The following is an 18,235-nucleotide window of genomic DNA, read 5'->3' as shown; positions in this document are numbered from 1 at the left end:
TTATTTAAGTTGTCATTTTTAAATGTGACTTGTCTGAGGAAGTCTGCATATTACTGCAGACGAAAAGCGCTTTACGTAATAAATTCTTTTCTTGTCCTGTGGCTGCTGTGTTTCAATAATTAAAAAACTCCACTGCCTTGGATCCAGTATATTTTCTTAGTTTGTGCTAGTTCGTTTCATTCATTGCAGTATGCTGTTAACTCATTTTTTCCTCATGACGACACCCACAAAATGATGTTAACTTAGATATTGGCAATGATTCCCTCAGCCTCCGTTGCCTAACTGTGTGACTCTGGGCAAGTCACTTAGCCAGACAGCACTCCTGGGCTGAGTATGCAAAAGGTTTGTGGAGATCATCGGTCTATCCTGGAAAACAAATGCAAATAAAATAAACGATTCACATCTGCTAGCAAAGTATTCTGGGTATTTAAAATCACCATACTTCTCTAGAGAAACAGCTGCTTACTTACATTACTGGGGATTGTCTTTATTCGTACAAGGTTGCTAAGGCTTGGAACTCTTACCTGTATCCATCAGGTCTGTACCCTCCATCCTGTCTTTCAAAACCACTCTGAAAGTCTTCCTAGCTAAAATCTGTCTCTCTTCTTGCTCAAGTCCAGGATACACAATATCCCTTAATGTGAACAACTTTTCATTCCTTATACCTCCTTACTGTCCCTTCTTCAGTTACTTCCTTACTGATATTTTATTTTCTTCCCTGACTTATTTCCTAAATATACTATAAGCCTGTTTTTCCCTAACTTCATATTGCAGTTTCTATTTGTGTTAGACCAACTTTCCTTAACTTTCTCTACAAACTGTCTAAAATTTCTGTAAATATTAAATTATTGTCATATACCTTGTATAAATTTTTAACCAATATTTTTATATTATGTCTAATTTGTTATAATTATTTAAACTACAGATGTTTTTGTTTTATTTTTGAAGATTGTAAAATTATTGTTCTTAAAATGTTTTGTAATAATTTGGAGCTTTTCTCCCCATGCCTCCTCTAAGAATGGGCTTCTACCCAGTCGGACTTTCCTAATAATCAAATGTTAATGAATAAATAAATTATGGTTTTCTAACAGATCAATCAGTATACAATATAGAGTGTTCCTCCCTTGAGATGCCACTGACAAATTATCTTTCTAGGATACAAGACTCCCCTAATCCTGTACTCGGCATAGAAAAAATGTAGCTTGTATACTGAAGTAGATAGTGCAGATTGATGGGTTTAATCTTTTATGATACCATGTCAGAAGTTTTCAGCTTCAAGAAAATATTAAAGGGGCAGCGCTTATCAATACAATTAGCTGCAAGACTTGATATGGTATGTGGTAAGGAGCCTAGTAACACACTTTTTGTTTCAAACACTTTCAGATGTGATATGGCATGTGGTAAGGACGCTACTGTCAACTCTAAGAGTTGGTTGTTTACATTTGCTATGGAAAATTGGTGAATACATGAAGGGGGGGGTCCCTACCCTTTTGCATGTAAATTGGGGGAAGCATGGTTCCCTTGTTCTGCAGCCTTTCCTTTTTTATAGTGCTTTACTTTAAGTACTGCTGTGTGATGTAAGTAGTAGTAGTCGTGTGCAGAGATGTACTTTTCTCCTGGGGCATGTCTGAAATATCTGCCCCTTCTTGTGCTTCCAGCTACCCCTGTGACAATCCATATGTGCTTCTGAGTACGTCTGCAGCACCATTGTCAGAAGCATGCAGTTCTAGATTTGTCCTTTCTTGGATGACAGTTAGGCACCATACCTCTCAACCTCTTAGAGCAAGAAATCTGGGCAAAGACCCAAAAATAGAGACAATTTTTAAATATTGCTCTTACAAACTTAGAATGTTGATAGAATAAAAAGTTTTGCATTAGCGAGAATTTTATGAATGGTGTGAAGTCTGAAACTTAAATATGTCATTATTTTCTAACTTCAGTCTTTAATGTTTTGCCAATAATTTTCCAGAAAACCAAACCACAATTCTATGAAAAACAGGTCAGAAGTACGAGTCAAACATCTGGACATTCTGCAAAAATCTGTACAGTTGAGAGGTATAATAGGCACTCTTAAGTGTGTGTCTTTTGAAGAGTTGGTAAATGAGTTTCTATGAAAACTTAATGTTTATTTTTCTAATTAATCCCTAGTCTCATTAACCTTTTGATGAATGTTCTGTTCATTAGTAATACAGTGGACAAAAATCCTTACTCTTCCTGGTTGGTTGAAAGAACTTTGTATCCATATGTTTTGCAAGCTGACATGCACGTAGTTTCTTTCACTGTACACAATTCATATAATGCATGATTGCTTTTGCTTGCACAATAGTACTTCATCAGGGATGCATATATTCTGATACAGGGAACTGCTTAAATAACATTCAAAATGTCCTCCAACCTAAGTAATTTCTTTCAAACTCTGGAAATTTCTAAGTACACCCATTTTAAACTCACCTTTGCCCCTCTGTTTACTGGTCTTTATTGTTGTTTTAGAGGCACCTGAGAACAATGCCATAATTACTGAAAAGAATTAGAAATGTTCTGTAGCACAAAACTTCTGGTGTCCATTGTCGTACACAAGGTTTGAACATGTAAAGTCACAATGTTAATAATTTAGATACAGTTGCTCTGTTAAACTTCAGTGGTGAAGATGAGAGTTGAGATAGTCTTAAGTAACTTTATTGACTGGTAAACCTGATGTTCATCGTGTTACACTGCTGCAGTCATTATACTTGGGTTATCCTGCCATCAGGCGGTCCCGCAGTCGGCCCGAGTTCCAAAGTCTTGGTCCGGCGTCGGTTGCTGTCGCTTCTTCCCTGACGTCAGTGCGCCAGGGGTATATAAGATGCAGCCAACGCCATTTTCTTCAGTCTTTCTTGCCGTGCGGTGCCCGATGCAAAAGCAGTTCGCAAGTGTCGGTCGGCCGACTCCTGAGATTTTCTTTCCAAATCCAGAACCGAAGTCTTCTACAAAGCTAAGTACCCCATTGGGGAAACTTTTCTTGCCTCAGACCGATGTCAGTAAAAGTTAATAATTGTATTTCTTGTGGGAAGCAAATACCTCATAAGGATTTCCATTCCTGTTGTATCCCATGCCTAGGCCCAGACCACGACGTCACAGGTTGTCGGTTTTGTGCTAGGTTTAACAAGCGCACTATTAAACATCGGTTTGATTTTGCCTGACATTATTTTGGCAGAAAATTCAATTACACCATGCCTTCGGAACTACCGACGACCGGGTTACACAAAAAACGCAAAGACAAGGACAGGCATCCGAGGCCAAAAACTGACGACGAAGCCTCTTCTAGGCCAGTCGCTGGTTCTCCGGTTTTCAGCGAGGCGCCTTCGCATCCCGTGATGACTGCTTCTTTGGAACCACAAGCCGCCTCTGACTCCCACGTGGAGATGGCTTGGCCTTCGGATACACCAGACTTGCGGTCTACCGAGACTAACCCTTCAGAGGGCTCCAGAGTAGCTGAACAACCCGCAGCTTCAGAGGGTGTTTTCAGGCCTGCCCAGTTAACCATTAAATCTTCTACTAAATCTAAAACAAAGAAACAACTTCATCATTCACCAGGACAGGCTTCCATGCCTAAAAAACAGATGCTCAAAATGGCCAAAGACCTAAATACTCTGATCAGGGGTCCCACCCTCCTTCTGATAAAAGGCCTAGACAGGATGCAGACTATGACTCATCTGACCAGGTGTCCATCTCCTCAGATTCATCCTCAGACCAAGGATACTCCTTACCCCCTTATGAGGATTCTGATGCTGAGGAATCTGTTCCTTCAGCCTCTCCACCAGAGGACTACTCCTTTGGGGAAACCTTACATACCATGCGGGGGCATTTCCATTGGGAGGGCCAAGATTACTCAGAATCCAAGAAAAGGCTCAGAGATTTTCTTTTATTACCTCAACACAGACCCCTTGCTATTTCGTAAGTGTTAGATATTGTGGATGATGTGTATTCTAAATACAGTTTAAATCCTGATTCTTTACCTCCTGCTCCAGTTAAGCCAGACAGATACTACAGAGTCCCTGACTCTCACAAATTCCTTTATAAAAGCCCTGTTGCTGACCCTGAAATTATTTCCCAGGGTCCCAAAGGAGTAAAAGCCTCTACAGCAAAAAATCCAGTCCCCTCTGACAGAGATTCCAGAGCATTAGACAGATGGGGGAAGAAAGTATATACATCTGCAACTTTAGCAATGAGGGCCTTAAATTGCCAGTTTCACATGCTAAAATATCAGAAATATTTAATGTCTCAGTTGAAACAAAAAATGCTTCCAAATTCAGATCTTCCTAATTATAAGGAAATGCAGGATTTATTGCATGCAGCTGAACAAGTGGGAAAACATACTTTGCAATGTGATTTTGATTCATTAGCGGCCTCCTGTAGAGCAGCAGTTACAGGGTCTGTCATTAGAAGACATGCTTGGTTAAAAGAGCAGACTTTACCAGATCATGTTAAAGCAAAATTATTGGATGCACCTTTGCAGCAGGATGTTTTATTTGGAGTTAAGGCAGAAGAGGTATTAAAGAAAATGGAGGATAAAGCAAAATATATGCAAATGGTGAAGGATTTCTTATAGGTTCAGCCTCCTCGATTTTGCAGAAATTGGCCAACAAAGAATTGGTCCTTTCCAGTTACAGACAGACCTCAAAGGGGCAGATACAGACGTCCAAGAGGCAGAGGTCAACCACAAGGTACTTACAGGCCTCGACAGTGGGGTGCTTCAACCCAGAAAGAAGGGGAAGACAGGCCTCAAAGTTATAAAAAACAGCCCCAATGACTTCCCACTACAGCTGCCAAACATCTCTCTCTTGGCAGCCCCCTTGGGGGGGAAACTGGCACTTTTCAGTCACAATTGGCAAATGATCACCAAAAACAAATGGGTTCTCAATATTGTGTCTCAAGAATACAGGTTCCACTTTCACACTCTGCCAAGGTTAAAAGGAATGCCAAATCTGCCACCAAATCAACAAATTACAGCACTCATAGACATGAGAGCTATTCAAAAGGTGCCAACACAGGAGCAAGGACAAGGATTTTACTCAAGACTCTTTCTGGTTCCCAGAAAGGACAAAGCCTGGAGGCCCATTCTGGATCTTTCTTCTCTAAATTTTATTGGCCATTCTGGGTCAATTCCAAAACTCCTTCATCTTCCTCTCTTAAAACCTAGTTGCCTCGTGGTTTAGGCATCTTTTCAGGCTTGTTGGCTGTTGGTGAAGCTCCCACCAAGAGGAGAAAACGCTGAGAGAAGAACGGAGCCACTTTTGAGACTTTAAGTATTTTTCCTCTGTTTATTTGCTAAGTTTTTCTGCATAGCCGCCTATTTTGAGCATTTTCTAGCTTGTTAAATTTGATTTCTGCATTAGTAACTGTATTTAGAGCACAACCTAGAGCTGTTTACTGAATTTCCTGTTTGCACTTATTTTTAAAATCGTTTTTTTTCTCAAAACTTGCATTTTATCTGTCTTTGGCCTAGCACTCTTGTGTGGGGTCATTTACTGCACTGTTATAACTTGCTGATACTTGTTAACCTCTACTATCTCTGAAAAAACAAAAAAAAAATCTTGTCTTTTTCCCACTTTTCTGAGATTTAAAAAAGTTCAGTTACAGGCTTGCTGTTCTTGAACTGTTTGTAAGTTTCTGTGAGGCCATTTTTTGCTTGGGCTAAAGGAAAGTCTCTCTGTTGATCAGTGGCAGTGAAAAACATTGAGCAGCCTGCCTGCCCCTGTGGGAGTGGTTACTGACTTGAAACTGTAGTTTTATTGGCCATTCTGGGTCAATTCCAAAACTCCTTTATCTTCCTCTCTTAAAACCCTCTTTTGTGGTTTTGCGTTTTTGAGCATAGCGCAACAACGGCCAGCGCCGCCTAATTGGGTTTAAACTATTCCTGGCTCCACAAAGTCTGCTCTTCACTTTTTCCCTTAGAACTGCTCTATCTCTCAATTTAAACACCATATTCTCATTCTAAGGCCCTTCACTGGTCCAATTAAGTAATCCTACAAGTTAGCACTATTAAACCATAAGCACTACTTACTCTCATACTCTCTACGATTACCCTGTCCTCTATTGGTCCATCTTAAATTCAGTTTCCCTATTACTCTAGCATGTCCAAAGGTCAGTCAATGGTTTCCTCTCCAGTCCAGCTGATGAATTTGGGAATTTTGAGGCAATGTTACAACTGTCTCATGTACACGGACAACCAAATCCAACTCCAAACAGGTTCAAATATATGTGAGAGATGCAACTATTTAGCCAAACTGGAGGCTGAGCTCTCTCATCTCAAAACTGGTGTAACCAGTCAGGAGGAGAAGGTAACCTCACACAACACAATTCCAGTATCACATAGTCCCACCACATCAGCGAACCAAACACATAAATGCACAAAAAATATACTCAGAGGCTCTAAATAAAAATCTACCTAAGCAACAGAGACCTCCAAAGCAGACATCCAAGCAAACGCTACCTCAAAACAAAACACACACAACACATAACCCACAAAGTCAGTGTGCCAAGCAGTCACATCCCTTAAGGCTGAATAACACACCTGATACTCTTGTTATAGGTGACTCTATTGTCAGACACACTGACGTCCCGCTCACCAGGCTGAATAAAGAGAAGGTCACAGTGAGCTGCCTGTCGGGTGCTAGGATCCGACACATAACGCAAGCACTCAGGTCACTGCAAAGCAAATACAAATATGACTCAGTCATTGTACATGCTGGTGTGAATGATCTGAGACATACCTCCCTGGACTACATGAAAAGAGACATAGAGGAGCTCTCTGATCATGTAGCCCAGGCTGGTATGACCCTGACCTTGAGCAGCATCTTACCCTCACCTGCCACAGTACAAAGACAAAATGATCGATTTTAACAATTGGCTAAAATTTTGGTGTCATTCAAAGGGGGATCCAGTGTCTGTCAAGCCTGGGATGACATGCTCGACAAGCCACGTTGCTTCGCTAGGGATGGCTTGCACCTGTCACCACTGGGCTTTCGGATATTGGCAAAGGCTCTTGCCACCCCCATAGTGCCTTTTTTAGGCAAGGCTCAAAAGTCAAACCCACCCTCATAGACAGCACAAGGAACAAGAAACTAAGGGTAATGCTGCTAAACGCCAGAAGTCTTAACCTCAAGATGCATGCACTCGAAGCTCTCCTCAGTATGGAGAACATTGATATCTGTGCAGTGACAGAAACCTGGTTCAAGGCTCCAGAGAGCACCCCAGCACTACCAGGCTATACCTCATATCATGCTTTTCGGCCCCAAAACCCGGACCGAACCACAAAAGGAGGGGGAGTTTCCATATTTATCAAGGATATCCACATCTCCAGGTTAGTGGCATTGCACGAAGTATCGGAGAACATCCATGTGCAACTAACAGTGGGCAAGACTGCTTTTCAGTTTATAGCATCCTACAGACCACCCTCTCAAAGTCAGGAATCCCATTCGGCTTTCCTGAAAACATTGGAGAACATGAAGATCTCTCTGAACACCATTATATTGGGTGACTTCAACTACCCAAACATTGACTGGAAGCACTACTCAAGCCCCAGCACCTTAGCCCAAAGATTCCTGGAAATTATAAACTCAAATGCTATGGAACAACTAGTCACCACTCCCACAAGAGGGGACAACATACTAGACCTGATCATTACCAACATGGGGACTCTATGCTCCACACCAGAAGTATATCCCTCATTGGTAAGATCAGACCATAAATTAATTTCACTGGATGTCCACATCCCGACCCCACCCCCAGCCCAGAAAACCACAGTGAAAAACTTCTCAAAAGCGAACTTCTCACTTCTCAAAACCAAAGTGGAATCCTTCAAGGCCCCAGGGCCAGTGGAAACTACAGCCCAAACTGCAGAATCCTATATAAATGCATTCTATGGACATCTCCAGGAATGCATGGATCATGCTATCCCAAACAAAACCAAGACCCAATCATCCAAAGGCAGGCATCCAGTCTGGTGGACCTCTGCCATAAATAAACTGTGCAACAGAAGGAGGAAGCTACTACATGATAGAGCAAAATCCCTAATAGGGAAGGCATCTCTGATCAGTACTAGCAAAAAATTACGATCCCTCATAAAATTCTCCAAGGCCAGCTTCGAGAGAAAAATTGCACATGACACCAAAGACAATCATAAGGCTTTTTTCAGTTATGTTAGAAACCTGGGATGCAACTCCCAGACTTGTTCTGAGTTGATTCTAAACGACAAAAAATACACTGAACCCACAGACATCGCCAATATCCTGGCAGACAGGTTCAGTGCAAACTTCTCCACCCCCCCCCAAAAGAGCAAGTATCTATCCCGGCAGAGGGCTGCCTCCCAAACATCTCAGATGCTCAGGTGAAGGCTGCCCTCTCCAAAGCAAAAACACTGCTTCCATGGGACCAGATGGCGTCCCAGGTTGCGTCCTACATGAACTACAAGAGGAACTAATCCCTCAAATAAAACAGCTATACAATCTCAGCCTCACTACAGGATATGTGCCCACAGAATGGCGACAGCAACAGTGGTCCCACTCCACAAAGGTGGAGCCTCTACAGACCCTGGAAACTATCACCCCATAAGCCTGACTAGCTTAGTCTGCAAGGCTATGGAGAGGATCATCATGGAGCTCATAAACAAAGACATTGGGGACCTACAGACACTAGATCCTACCCAGTTCGGCTTTGTCAAGGGCAGATCCTGCCTTTTGAACCTGGTTGACTTCTTTGAAACAGTCACCAAAGCCATAGATGAAGGGAAGGTAGTCCACACAGCCTATCTGGACCTTGCAAAGGCATTTGACACAATACCCCACTCGGGCATCATAGATAAGCTATCCAGGTTTAATATAAACCCCTATGTCACAAGATGGGTCGCAAACTGTCTCAAAGACAGAACCCACAGAGTGAGAGTTGCTGGAGCCATAGCAGACTCGAAACCGGTCACAAGTGGCGTCCCACAGGGTTCTGTCCTGGGACCACTCTTGTTCGGTATATACTTTTCCGAGGTACAGGCAAACATGGGAGGGCTATGGCTCACCAAGTTCGCAGACGACTGCAAACTGGGCGCTATAATCAACTCTCCAGCTGACACAAACATCCTTCAAAAAGGTCTCACAGAGACAGATAACTGGTGCCAGCGCCATGGTTTAAAGCTAAATGCCAAAAAATGTATAGTCATACCCTTTGGCAAAAACAATGTGCCCACAAATTACCACATAGGCGGAAACTCATTAAGTACAGAGAAAGTTATTGGGGACCTGGGGACCCAAGTTGATAGCAATCTCTCCTTTGAAAACCACATTGCCAAAGTGGTTAGAAAGACCTTCTACATAGCCCACCTCATCACGAAGGGTTTCACATCTAGATCAAGAGAGGTAATCGTGCCCCTTTATTTATCCCTCATCAGGCCCATCATAGAATACAATGCCCCTTTTGGGATGTACCTTACCCGACACCTGCAGCAATTAGAAAGACACCAAAAGTATCTCACCAAGAGGATCAAGGGTCTCAAACAGATGCCATATGCTGCTCTGTTAAAAAAACTCCAGCTCTACTCAGTTGCATACCGCCTACTTCGAGGCAATCTATGCCTGACATACAAAGCTATGTCAAATCCAGAATTAATGGACATGCTCCACCTCAGTAAGTCTAAATCCCTTAGAGCCACACGCTCGAGGGACTTGAACCTCAGCACAGAAATAAATAGAACTTGCTGGAGGGACAGGTTCATAACCCAGAGGCTCCCTTCGCTCTGGAATAGAATTCCAGTTCATGTGAGGCAGAGCACCTCACTGAATCTCTTCAAGAAGAATCTCGATAAGTGGATGGGGGATCGTAGGTTTGTCCCAGGGATTACTCCCGTGTCACTATTAGACAGAGGCACAGTAAACTAAACTAAACCTTAAAAAGGGCACAGTATACTGAAATCAAGGGGTGGCGTAAGCCATACAGAATCGGGCTAGGCTTATAATTGCCCCATGGGCAGATAGCCTAGTATGAACCTATGAACCTATAAATACTTACCAGGATGTTCCAAAATTCAAAATGTTGACTCTACAGCAGCTTCTTCCCATGCTGGGCAAGAAAGCTTGGCTCGTAACTTTGGACTTCAAGGAGGCATACCTGCATGTCCCTTTCAGACAAAATTGCAGAAGATACTTCAGATTCTTAGCAGGTTCAATGCATTTCCAATTCTCTGCACTGCCCTTTGGCTTATCTACTGCGCCCAGGGTCTTTACAAAATGCCTGGCACCAGTAATTGCATTTTGCAGACAAAAAGGAATTCAGATTTACCCATACTTGGATGACTGCCTTATTCAAGCAGAGAGCAAAGACATTCTTCTAAAGCATGTGGCGTTTGTAAAAAGACTGCTAATTTGCCTAGGGTACACAGTAAACGAAAAAAAATCAAAACTAGTGCCCTCACAAGAGATAATATTCCTGGGTGCCAGCTTAAATACAACAGCCCAGATGGCTTATCTCATGGCAGACAAGCAAGGACAACTGATTCAATATTTCCAATTGATGGCAACAAAAACCCAACTCCCTGCAAGAAAAATTCTGCAGGCCTTGGGTTACATGGCATCTTGCATACTACTAATTCCATATGCCAAACTGCATATGAGGAAACTACAATGGTACCTAAAGAGTGTCTGGTGTCAACACTGTCACAGTTTGGAAACAGTAATACCACTTATTCCTTGCCCTCAACAGGAGTTTCGATGGTGGGCTCAAGCCTGTCACCTCAACAAGTGACAGCCTTTCACTCAACCCACAGCCAGGCAAACACTGACAACAGATGCTTTGGATTATGCCTGGGGAGCACACATGGCAGGAAAATGTATTTAGGGCAAGTGACCCGCAGAACAAAGGCATCTTCACATCAATCAAAAAGAGATGCTAGCTGTACAAAATCCCTTATAGCTTTCATGGACCTTCTGCATCCAGGACAACTACTACTAAAGACAGACAACACCACAGTTATGTGGTACATAAACAAGCAAGGGGGCACTCATTCATATCCCCTCTGCAGACAAGCCATGACCTTGTGGAACACAGCTCTAACCTATCAAGTTCATCTGCAAGCACAATTCCTGCCAGGAGAGAAAAACACACTGGCAGACGACTTAAGCAGAAACGTCATGGATCCACACGAGTGGAAATTACATCCACAAATGTTCAGGATGATAACACAAAAATGGTGGAGCCCGGACATAGATCTGTTTGCATCCCCAATGAATTGCCAGCTACAGAAATTTTGCACAAGGACTTACCACCCACAAGCATGGAAAGTGGATGCCCTTTCATTCAGCTGGAAAAACCTACAAGTATACGCTTTCCCACCACTACCTCTCCTTTCAAAGGTGCTCATAAAAGCCAGACAAGAAAGGCCAAAGATGATCCTGATTGCCCCCGACTGGCCACGCCAGCACTGGTACCCAATCTTAAAGAACTTAGCACAAGGACCATCATGGATTTTGCCTCAAATCTCACAACTTCTGACTCAGCAAAACAATCAGATACTTCACGGCCAGCTCAAGACTTTAAACCTGGCTGCATGGCAGATTCCTTAGTCAAGCAAACAATGCCTCTCTCCAAAGCTGTTATGGATGTCATTCTGGAGGCCAGAAGGCCTAGCACCAGGAAAGCCTATTCGGATAAATGGAAGAGATTCTGTGCCTGGAACCAGGCTCACAGCCTTGACCCCCTTGTCCCAAATATTCCTCAGATACTACAATACTTGACTGAGATGCTGGACAAAGGCCTCTCCTTTTCATCCATTAAGATCCATGCCTCTGCCATCTCTGCTCATTACAACACAGATCCACCAATTTTTTCTCATCCTCTGCTAAAACAGTACCTCAGAGGGGCTAAAAACATAAGACTGCCCCGTAGAGCACCTACTCCAACTTGGGACCTCAACTTCGTCTTGGAAAAATGAACTTTACTCCTTTTGAGCCAGCTAACTCAGCAGACTTAAATATGTCTCTTGGAAAACTGCTCTTCTCCTGGCAATAACCTCAGCATGAAGAGTTTCAGAATTATAGGCACTAATGGCAGTGGAACCTTTCATCATTTTCCACCAAGACAGGGTGTCTTTAAGAACAAACCCTACGTTTATGCCAAAGGTGGTATTAAGTGTGGCTCTAAACCAAACTATTCACTTGCCAACTTTTTATCCAAATCCACAGAATAAAGGGGAGAGACTACTGCATTCCTTGGACATACACAGGCAGTTACGCTTCTATTTGGACAAAACGAAAGCTTTCAGGAAAACTGAGCAATTGTTTGTAGCATATGCTGCAGGAACACAGGGAAAAGCCATTTCAAAACAGACTATTTCAAAATGGATAGGGCATTGTATATGTTTCTGCTATACACACCATGGGAAAACTGCACCTAACAGCATTAGGTCTCATTCCACCAGGGCAACAGCCACTTCAACTGCCTATCTCAGAGGAGTACCTACCAAGGACATTTTGGAAGCAGCAACTTGGAGTTCTGTACATACCTTCACCAAGCATTACCATCTGCCTCTTTACTCTAAATCCAGAGCTGGATTTGCCACTACAGTTCTGAAGGGCCTTATAGCCACCCCTAATGCCTTATAGAACCAGCCACCCTACCTCAGCTTTGGGATTCTACCCAAGTGCAATGACTGCAGCAGTGTAACACGATGAACATAGTACAGTTTTGTACCTACCATAAATGTAGATGTTCGAGTGTGTACACTTCCGCAGTCCAGGTTACCCTCCCTCCTTCCCCTCTTACTTGCTGGTACTTGCCCTAGTATTCTACCCTTTGCTGCCTATGGGGAGTATTTGCTGGTAACAGAAAGTTTTTGATTGCTTTTCTTATGCATGTTTTATTAGCAATTTACATTGCCTATCTTTTTGGGGGCACCTGACATCTGGGGCAAGAAAAACTGAAGAAAATGGCATCGGCTGCATCTTATGTACCCCTGGCGCACTGATGTCAGGGAAGAAGTGACAGCAACCGACGCCGGACCTAGACTTTGGAATTCGGGCCGACTGCGGGGCCGCCTGACGGCAGGATAACCCAAGTGTAATGACTGCAGCAGTGTATACACTCGAACATCTACATTTATGGTAGGTACAAAACTGTACTTTCTCTCAGTTGAAATTCAGAAATCAGAGTAGATTATCAAAAGTAGTAACATTTCAACTTTCTGAAAAAAATTATTTCTGTGGAAAACATGATCAGATATTAAATCCATAGTTTTTCATTATGTGAGTAACACACTGAACTTTACATGAACATTCATAATGTCACATGCATTTACTTTTGTAATAATTTGTTTAATTCAAAATAATGAATTATATTGTTGATTCTGTGCAAAACTGAAACCCAAAGTGGATTATTTTGTACTTACATGCAGGACTCTGGTCGCTATGTCTCTTTAGATTGAGTAGGATTAGTACATGTTTATTGAGCTTGTTAGACATAAGAACTGTAAAAAGTGTTTCCAAGGTACACTTCTGTCTGCCTCTTCCCATGCTGCTGCAAAGGTGACAGTATTTAGGGTATGGTACATACATACTCATCTCCCCCTCTTTGTATCTGACAATGAATGAGTGCATTGGGTGGGGGAACCACCTTCCTGGGTGCACCAACATTGTCTTGTATATGGCAGCCGTAAGTATACGTCTGCAGTTATTGAACTTGTCACAATGTCATTTCTGCCCATAATACTGAAACGTGATGGTAACTTTTAGAATTTAAGTTTCCTGTGCAGTTACTGAAAAAATGGGAATAAAACTGTATTTATTGCATATTTTCCGGAGTCTTATTTCTTTACTAATGTTAGTGCCAAGGTGCTAAGCAGTGTGTAACAAACAAAACCTGGTATATCTGCTTCACCCATTTTTGTAGATGAACCGTTAGGAGCTGATCATTTTGATTTAAAGCAAATAAGTCCTTCAAAGGAGTATATGTGCATCTAGCCTTCCCATGATAAGTGAAGTGCTAAATAAAGCAATGATATAATTTTTATTACTTTGTTGCACTGTATGACTCATTCATCCACTTAAATGTCTTCAGCTATCACTGCTAGCTCAGACTGTACTTTTCCATTTTTAAAAGGAGTCAGGAACAGCAGTCTCCTTAGTATTTCTTACTTTTTTCACTTTTTTACTTTTATATTAACAGGTTTAAACCCAGTAGGTATAAATGCCTATTTTCAGAGCACTGTTGTCTTGCTTTTATCTGCCATAGAGTAATCAGATTTACTGTAGATGTGAGATTCTGATTTTTTACAACTGTTCTGCCAGTTTTGAGGATGTGGAAGAAACTGACAACAGAATGCATTTTTGGGGAAGCATACCTCTCAACCTCTTGGCATAAGAAATCTGGGCAAAGCCAAAAGTAATGGGGGACAAATGCCTAAAATCAGCGACACATTTTAAATATTGCTCTTAAAAACATCAAAAGCCGATACAGTAACAGGTTTTGCATTAGCATACTTTTTCTGAAGGATATGCAGTCTGAAATTCAAAAGTTCAGTATCCAGTGATTTGCCAGAAAACCACAAATTTTATGAGGAACTGACCAAAAATATGAGAGACAAATCCTGACATACCTCTCCACCACTTAGTGCAAGAAATCTGGAAGAAGCCCAAAGTAATGGGAGGACAAAGGCCCAAAAATAGGGACATATTTTAAATATTCCTCTTATAAACATAGAACAGTTGCTAGAATAACAGGATTTGTGTTAGCAATTAGCATGCATTTTTTGAAGGACAGGAAATCTGAAACTCAAATGTATGCCATTATTTAGTGACTTCACTTCCTAGTGGCTTGCTAGAAAACCACAATTTTTATGAAGAACACACCAAAAACAAAATATGAGGCAATGCATTCTGCAAAAATCTGGACAGTTGAGAGAGATTTAGGGGAGGGGATTATATGTTAAATTTTTGACTGACATTTTGAACATTTTTTAGCTTGACAGTCCTGTTTTAGAATAACAATTGGGCTTGGGGAAAAAATGAAAACGGTCTTTCCTGTGGTTTACTTTGATAGATCTTATTTTCACACTAGCTGTATTCAGAGTGCTTGGATCATGGATGGTCATCTTGTTGATTTGTATCAAAGTTCTGGGGATCCATACAGAGTCCCTTGAAAATTTGCACTCAGGTAAAGGGATTGTCCTTACATGTACTGCTTCATAAAACTTGTAGCAATTCTGCTGCTCAGAGAAGTCAGTTTATTATCTGTACAAAAACCTTTGTCCCTGGAGTGAAGTGTTTTGAACAAAAGGTAATTTGAATTTGGCAGAATATTTTCAGGCTAGCTAAAGATAAAGTAGAAAACACTGAGGCCTCTTTCTCTCACATAGTGTTTCTGTACTCCAAGTTGTCCATTCCCTGCAGTGTTTGTAGATTCAGACTTTGCACATCTCTTCCTTGGGACAGAGGCATAATTTAGCCACCCTATTTCCACACACTCCATGCTTTCATACTTGCTACCCTTAGGTTGACATTACTCTTATTACCGAATAAAAAGACTGCTTTAATTTAATTTTAAAGAATGGGCTGGTACCTTGGATCTCGAGATTTAAGAGCAGAAGGATGGCACAAACATCTACGGTCGTGATTTGGCTATGTAGTCCTGGGTTTGATTCTGTCAGATGGAGCCCTTGACTTGATCAGTGTACCTAGGTCTCTAATGAAAGAAGGAGCTTGCTTGTTGTAGATTGTACATCCGTTGTGTAGTGAATGGACAAAACAATTAGATAAACAACTGGAGAACTGATGGCGTATGGCCAATCTAGTGGAGTAAATACTGTTTTTTAAATCCAGTAGTACAAAAAAAAATCTTTGAACTTTGTGTTCTCATGCTTTTCCTACAGGTGCTAACTGGAAGCTGGGATTACATGACAAGTATGTGAATAGAGCCATTGTTAGATTAACCTAACCGTCACAGTATTCAACTGGGAAGATGACAAAAAAAAGAAAAACTTGGGGGGGGTGCTTTTTTTTGTTTGTTTTATCACAGTTCAAATCTCAGTAGCACATTGTGATATAGTCGGATAGTTTTGTGGAACGCAGCAATGACTTTCCTTACTGGACTGCTCAAGGAAGTGGTAAAGCATTTGTTGAAGATTTTAAGTTATAGCAGGAAGCACCATACCATTTCAATATATGTTAAAAGTTAGTAAGGCCAAAACTGTAGATTTTCTTCCATGCCCCCTGTGTAGGTTTCTGTGGATTACAGCTGGTACTTTGTCAAGTTGATCCACATGTGAAATGTCTGACTGTATGGCTGGAATATCCTTTATTGTCAGGAAACAGCAGTTTGAAGGAATATTATTTGTTTATATTTGTTGGAAGAAGCTGGAGCACCCAGGAAAAACCTACACATATATGCAGGGACCCTTACTTGCCACCATGCTAACCAAAAATAGTACTGCTACTTTCTAAAAATAAGGTCATATCTCCCTCCCTTTTGTTAGTGGTAGGGTATGACTGTGGCCCATCCTCCTTTTCTCATCTTAGGTTTCAGGACTGAATTTTAGTGTAGCAGTCTTTCTCAAAATCTGATAATGAACAAAGAGAAGTGGCAGAGCTGAAAATTTACAAAAGGAGGGTTTCAGTTGGCTTTATAAATGACTTGTTTAAGTTTTGGGAGAAGATTCTATTATTTCTGTTTGAACAATCACTTCATTGACCATGAAATAACTGAGCCCACTGCATCAAAGCCTCTTCTGTTGAAAGACCGAAATGGACTTTAACATAAGTCCTGCAGGGGAGCAAAATCTGTCCTGTGTGCAGAACATGATCCATAATTACTGAAATGGGCTTTAATGTGGGTCCTGCAGGGGGAAGTCCCGTCCTCTTTGTATTCTAAATTGACCGAAAAAAATCATGTGATGAAACAGGCTCAACCATTTGCCACTCGACCACATGAGCATTCAACAATTCACGCTGTAACCTAGGAGAAATCTCAGCACTCTAGGCAGCATGCTGTTAACCTTAAAAGGGGGGGACACACATCCCTGCACCATCACCATCCAGATCTGCCTATACTGTGTGCATCCTCCCTTGCAATACCACTCAACCTCTTAAAGCAAAAAATCTGGACAAAGCCAAAAATAATGGGAGAGACAAAGGTCCAAAATCAGGGACAGATTGTAAAATTGCTTTTTTAAACTTCAAAAGTTGATAGAATACCAGAAATTGTATAGTGACCAGACCAACAAAATGTGGACATTCTCCGAAAATCTGGACAGTTGCGATGTCTGCTGCCTCTGTTTGTACTGAAATGTAGCTTGGGTGGGAAAAGGGGACAGCTGACCCAGGTGCAAAATGTTAGGGAGCATGATTGGCAGTTGATAGGGCTTTATACCAGTACCAGCATTCAGAAATGAATGCCTGTACCGTAATTGGTGTCAGGCCTGAAGTGCTTAATCATGTAATTGTAGTAAACCACTTGCAATGGTGTGTATTTGAAGGAGTTATAGAGTGCAGACATGGGGGTGGGGTGCACCTTGTTCCTCAGCATAGGAATGTCAGATTGGGAAACGACCTTCTGTTTTCTTTCCTCCACTTACAGTTTGGGCTGCTGGATTGGGGAATGGCAGTGGGTGCCAGGTAAGCAAGCTATGGCTGGAGTTTGTGTTTACACCAGTTTGTTTAGTTCCCTCACACGTCCCAGGGAAAATGCTGATAGGCAAATAGGCAAACTGAGGATAATCTTAATTGCCAGTAGATGCCCACATGTACATCCTTCTATTTGAACGGTATTCCACCCAGGGTTGGTTCTCTGTCTTTTGAATTTTGTTTTGATAAACATCATCTTCAAAATGACCCTGGATATAGAATAAAGTGAGACTCAAGCACAGATTATTGTTTCTCCAAGATGCTGTGATCTCAGAGCAAAGGATAAGTAATAAAATGAAATCCTACTTACACTGCTGCAGCATGTAGTAAGCACATAGACATGACTACGCACACAAGCATCTGAGTATAAGCAAATACATAGCTTGTTATCCAGTGTTATAAGCTGATGTCCATTCGAAAAGCACTGATGCCATGAAATTTGGGTAAAAGTTTCATTCTTAAACTAGTTATCTAGACCTTTCTTGAAATTGCTTAAATTGGTTGAGAGTCTAATAGTAGATTGTAGTTTGTTACAGATTTTTGGGACAGCAATAGTAATATATAGATACCCCTCTGAGAATAATGATCCTTGGGGATAACAG

General features: G+C 41.6%; 1 protein-coding gene across 4 annotated transcripts in view; it reads left to right on the top strand.

Moving 5' to 3' along the window:
- The window catches only part of MYO9A (myosin IXA), a 2,281,069-nt gene that overhangs the window by 182,234 nt on the left and 2,080,600 nt on the right, over window positions 1-18,235 (top strand). The window lies entirely within an intron of this gene.

This window comes from Protopterus annectens, chromosome 7.part0, assembly GCF_019279795.1.
Source record: "Protopterus annectens isolate FY-2018-M chromosome 7.part0, PAN1.0, whole genome shotgun sequence".
NCBI lineage: Eukaryota > Metazoa > Chordata > Ceratodontiformes > Protopteridae > Protopterus > Protopterus annectens.
Note: the sequence above shows the minus strand (reverse complement) of the source record. Positions and strands in the feature narration are given on the sequence as shown.